The sequence below is a fragment of the Ictalurus punctatus genome, chromosome 22 (assembly GCF_001660625.3).
Source record: "Ictalurus punctatus breed USDA103 chromosome 22, Coco_2.0, whole genome shotgun sequence".
Classification (NCBI taxonomy): domain Eukaryota; kingdom Metazoa; phylum Chordata; class Actinopteri; order Siluriformes; family Ictaluridae; genus Ictalurus; species Ictalurus punctatus.
Genome location: NC_030437.2, coordinates 20,401,297 through 20,407,075, shown reverse-complemented (window position 1 = coordinate 20,407,075; position 5,779 = coordinate 20,401,297). Strand labels below are relative to the sequence as shown.

The window sequence follows — 5,779 nt, the reverse complement described above, 5'->3', positions numbered from 1 at the left end:
TTTTGTTTTGTGAGACTTCTTCATGAGTCCCTTGTTTGTCCTGAGCAGTTAAACTGCCAAACTGTTCTTCAGAAAGATCCTCCAGGTCCTGTACATATTTTACTTTTCCAGCATATTCTGCATATTTGAACCCTTTCCAACAGTAGCTATATGATGATCCATCTTTTCACACTGAGGAGGACTGAGGGACTCGTACACGACTATTACCTTAGGTGCAAACATTCACTGATGCTCCAGAAGGCAATACCATACATTAAGAGCCAAGAGGGTGTAAACTTTTGAACAGGATGATTGGTGTAAATTGTTCCAGTCGAGAACAAAGTTTTGCAGGGCTACACGAATTTTAGGGTAAATGGCACATAGCAAATTGGACTGCTTTCTATTTAGGTAAAAGTGGCAGGTTTCTCTTCAAGAGCAAAAGTTCCTCTGCGTTCTGGCAGGAGAGAAGGTTCCTCTTCTCATCAAGAACATGAGGTGCTGCAATGAATCCTCTCTCACTCTCTGTGCTGGTGCTTGGGGCAGATAAATACCTGCGTGCAATCCGCACAAGCAATGGAAAGCGTAGCTGTGCTTGTTGTGGCACTGCTGAGGATCGAGACGTTTTCCTCTAGGATCTCGTCAAACATGTGAGAAACTGAGGGAGTTTGTGCCTCATCACTCGTATGCACCGTTTCTCTGGCACACTTTACTCTGTGCTGCGCGTCGAACCTTCAGCCGATGCAGTCATCACCTCCAGCTCCGCCTGGATCAGTCCCCGTACACGCTGCTTTTACGCCGCCTCAAAGTAATGTTCTTTAAATCGTAGATCTAGTAATGTCGCAATGCAACGATGACCGTCAGCTAGATCAAGGGGCGGGGTGTGGGGGCATATATTTTTGGAATTTTTTTCTTTTTTGGCCAAAAACCGAAAATGCCATTTTCGGCAGAAAATCTTCAGCGGACAAAATTTCGGTGCATCCCCAATTACTACTACTGTTAGCTAACCTGCTAATGTTCACTAACCTGACAGGAGTTCTGACAGGATTTTAAACCATATTCATAAATGTTTACTACTAATACTAGCTAGCTGGCTAATTTGAGCTAACCTGACAGGATTTTAAAATCCTATTCATAAATATTCATATTACTCACTGAGAGCTAGCTGGTTGGCAATCAGACGCTAAACTGAATGGCTTTCTTCCAGGATTTTAAATCATATTCATAAATGTTTATAATGTTTACTACTAATGCTTGCTAACTGGCTAATCTGAGCTAACCTGACAGGATTTCGAGGAGATAATTATCCTGTCAGGTTAGCTCAGATTAGCTCAGATATATATATATTAAAAATAATGATGGCAATATCTGGCTCCAGCAATGCTCATTACACACACACACACACACACACACACACACACACACACACACACACATGCAGTCAAATCACTGAGCCAATTTCCTCTAAAACATTTGACATTATGCCTGAAAGCTCTGGTGCAGCCTCTCCAGCTCGTCTCTCCACCTGACACACGGATCTGCGCTCATCTATCCGCTTAATTTTCCCATTTTCTTTACTGAACTAATTCTGATTCCCTTCACACTCAGACACAGAGGTGTGTAAAGAGCCGAGTTATTGGTAAACCACTCGAGATGCTCCTTTAAACAGGAGACCCAGATGGTTTGTTCTGTCTGAAGTATCCGGCACTAAACGTGGTTCTCTCAGAGCACCTGCTTTAAACGGCGCGAAAATCTGACACGTTTATCCGGGCTGTAAAAGCGAATCGATCTGAAGGCGGCCGATTCACGAGATCGACCTGAGAAGCTGAAAATCGATTAGGAACGGCTGTAATGATATTGTATAGAGTGTAGCTCGTGGTTAGAGTCGACTAACATTAGTGACACGCTCTGAACGAAACAACAGCAAAATGTCAAATAAATGTAACGTAAATGTGTAACGTGCACAAGTACCGAAAACTGAAAAAATGATTGTGTCAAGTCTCCACCAGTCACGATTTAAAATAAAAAACTGAATCGTAGCCAAAACAATCGAATCAGAGTGAAAAGAGATTTGATTCATTAGAACGACTCATACTGTAGATTTTAAGATCCAAATTGTTTAAACAAATAATTCTGTACAGACTCTAATCAAACTAAAGGAAACTTATTTTAATCAAACTAATAATTTCCTAAAGAATCAAACTGTCATGTCAGAGATGATCACTTCTGACAGTCAAACTCTGGATCTTACAAAATCATGACGAAATCATTATGAAAACTGTATGTCTGAAGAAATATTCTAATTAAATCATGTCAGAGATTTGAATCATTTGAATGAATTTTACTAAAATAACCAACTGGCACTGAACCGTATCGAATCAATGACATCTGAGATATCAATTGTTAAAATGAATCATTTGCTAAAGAATCAAATTAAATCTGATTCGTCCAAACAAATCATTTTCATTTACAAACAGAACTGAATCAAGACGCAAAATCCGAAGTTCAAATCTTTTGAAGAATCACTGGGACATCGAATTATTGTGAGATCAAAGATTCACTCTGCCAGCGTGTAGACACAATTTAAACAAATCGAATCAAAATTTTCAAACTTTATTTTCATAAACCTAAGAAATAGTTATAAGCCGATACTTAATGTTCCTGTTACAGTATTGGCCTAATTGAATGGTGTGTTTTTGATGAGAACATGATGATACCTTGATAAGATGGATGGGTGGGACCAAAGAAGGGGCGGGGCACAGAAGGGGCGGGGAATTTTCCTTTAGGAAACGCTACTGTATATAGAACAAAAGGTATAATAACGTACAGCAAAACAACCCTACTGTTAGAGGTCACACTACTGAAAATATCACACACACACACACACACACACACACACACACACACCTGGCCATACCTGGCCACCATCCATTAAACCTGAAGTTTATTTTTTCTCACTCTGAGCTCTGCACTGCTTCAGCTTTTATTTATTCTGGAACGTGAACCCGAAGAAAATAAGTAGCAAGAAAAACACACATGGAGACCTGACAGAGACGAAACGCCGCGTCGTATAAACGAGCGCGGCCCACCGTGGGGTTCTAACGTCTGAGAAGTGCATTTACTCACTAATCAGTTAGCAAACGCTAATCCAAAAAGCGCTCAAACATGATTCCTCCATCATTCATCACTCATTCCAGGACTACAAATCTACACTTAGCACTAGCAGTCATTTCTAGCGACTGTGCTAGCAGTTTACCTTCAGGCCATTAGCTTTGGTTGCGCTATTCCCTCTGAGGCTAAGCTAATTAGCCCTGAAATGAGCAGGCACATGGCGTAAATTCCTGTCCTGAGAGAGCGCTCGTGTGTTACGCTTATCTCGCCGTTACGCTAATGGCGACAGGCAGCTACTTTTTCAGGAAAATGAAAGGATGTGAGCGCACAGTGTGGTCTCTCTCGTTCCTCAGACGGACGTCTGTTCCGCTGTTTCGTTTGGCCACCGGTGAATTTCCCGCCTCTCAGCGTGCCGACTCTGCAGTGTGCCGCCCCATTCAGGCGCCGAGTGTGTGTTATTCTAGCAGCCAGTCGAGTCGGAGAGTGGGACGGGGTGGGAGTGTGTGTGTGTGAGTGTGTGTGTGTGTGTGTGTGTGTGTGTGTGTGTGTGTGTGAGGCCGAAACTCAATGAAGTGTGCCCTCTCGGGGGAGACGTGCGAACACAAGACGGTGGAAAACAGAAACGGGACCCGGTGTTACCTGTGACGACTCGAAGTGCAGATCAGATTCATATCTTTTTCTTGCCTGTTTTTATTTATTTTAATCCCTTCCTTAATTATATTCCTCTTCTCTTTTTTCCCTCCCTTTCTTTCTTCTTCCTTGTAAAGCGTTTCCTTACTTCTATTTCTCCTTGCTGTTAAACCAACTAGTAAAATGCAGCACGATGTTCAGAATCCACCGAGTCAGCGTCAGCCAGTTCGAATAAACACACACACACACACGCACACACACGCACACACACACACCTCAGGATTCATTAACAGGAAGTGAAGTCATGAAAACTCAGAGAGAAACGTAACGCAGTCAATCACTTGGCTTCGGATTCACTCGAATGTGAAAGCCACAGAGACACGAGGCATCAGCGTCCATCTTCAATGTTTAATGCAGTGCACTTTCATGTGCAGCACTTAAAGCATAACTTGCGGTCACACACACACACACACACACACACACACTCGCACACACACACACACACACACACACACAAACAACTAACCACATGCTGAGGAGGAAAACACACACAGGAAAGCATGTGTTATTCTCTCTGCTGCAATAAATCCCAACAAATCCCACTGCAATTCCACAACAGTCTCATGGATTTAACTCCGAGTCCAGGAGACGGAGCAAGTCTTAATCTCTCACTTCACACAGAGAACAACAACTGCCCCGCCCTCCTGTCAATCACAGCGACATCAACCAATCGCAGGCTCAGTTACACAAAAGAACAGAAATGGAAAAGGAGGAATAAAGGGAACAGGACTGGAAGAGGAATGAAAGGGAAAGAAAAGGAGAGACAGAAACGGAAGCAAGCAGACAGAGGAGGAGAAGAACGGACAGAAACAGAAGGAAGCAGAAATGCTTTAAATAAATGCCTTCACATGTTCTACCCTTCAGGACGTGATGACAGCAGAAACGGAGGCAGACACAGGAGCATGTCAGAGGTACTGAGGGATAGCAACGGTTGCTATGCAGTGATTGGACGGCGCATAAAATAAGGCGGGTGTGGAATTGGTCAACTGGATATGACTACATTAGAACTGTTCTGATAACGAGTGACTGATTGGACATTAACATCGTAGCAAACCATGTCTCCCTATACCACTGTAACACACAGTAACACAAACACACACTGTAACACACTGTAACACACTGTAACACACAGTAACACACTGTAATGCACTGTAACACAAACTAACACACGCTGTAACGCACTGTAACACACAGTAACACACTGTAACGCACTGTAACGCACTGTAACACACAGTAACACACTGTAACACACTGTAACGCACTGTAACACACAGTAACACACTGTAATGCACTGTAACACAAACTAACACACGCTGTAACGCACTGTAACACACAGTAACACACTGTAACGCACTGTAACACACAGTAACACACTGTAACACACTGTAACGCACTGTAACACACAGTAACACACTGTAATGCACTGTAACACAAACTAACACACGCTGTAACACACTGTAACACACAGTAACACACTGTAACACACTGTAACACACAGTAACACACTGTAACACAAACACACACTGTAACGCACTGTAACATACAGCAACACACTGTAATGCACTGTAACACACTGTAACACACTGTAACACACTGTAACGCACTGTAACACACAGTAACGCACTGTAACGCACTGTAACACACTGTAACACACTGTAACACACTGTAATGCACTGTAACGCACTGTAACACACTGTAACACACAGTAACACACTGTAATGCACTGTAACACACTGTAACACACTGTAACGCGCTGTAACACACTGTAACGCACTGTAACACACAGTAACACACTGTAATGCACTGTAACACACTGTAACACACTGTAACACACAGTAACACACTGTAATGCACTGTAACACAAACTAACACACGCTGTAACGCACTGTAACACAAACACACACTGTAACACACTGTAACACAAACTAACACACACTGTAACACACTGTAACGCACTGTAACACAAACACACACTGTAACACACTGTAACACAAACTAACAC

The 5,779-nt window shown here is 42.7% G+C and overlaps 1 protein-coding gene across 1 annotated transcript in view; it reads right to left on the bottom strand.

Moving 5' to 3' along the window:
- Window positions 1-2,573: 2,573 nt before the first annotated feature.
- The window catches only part of LOC108255321 (fibrosin-1-like protein), a 233,409-nt gene continuing 230,203 nt past the window's right edge, over window positions 2,574-5,779 (bottom strand). Inside the window, exon 7 of the mRNA XM_053674259.1 lies at window positions 2,574-5,779. This exon is cut by the window's right edge and continues 2,981 nt beyond it. The gene's annotated coding sequence lies outside the window, so the exon portion shown is untranslated.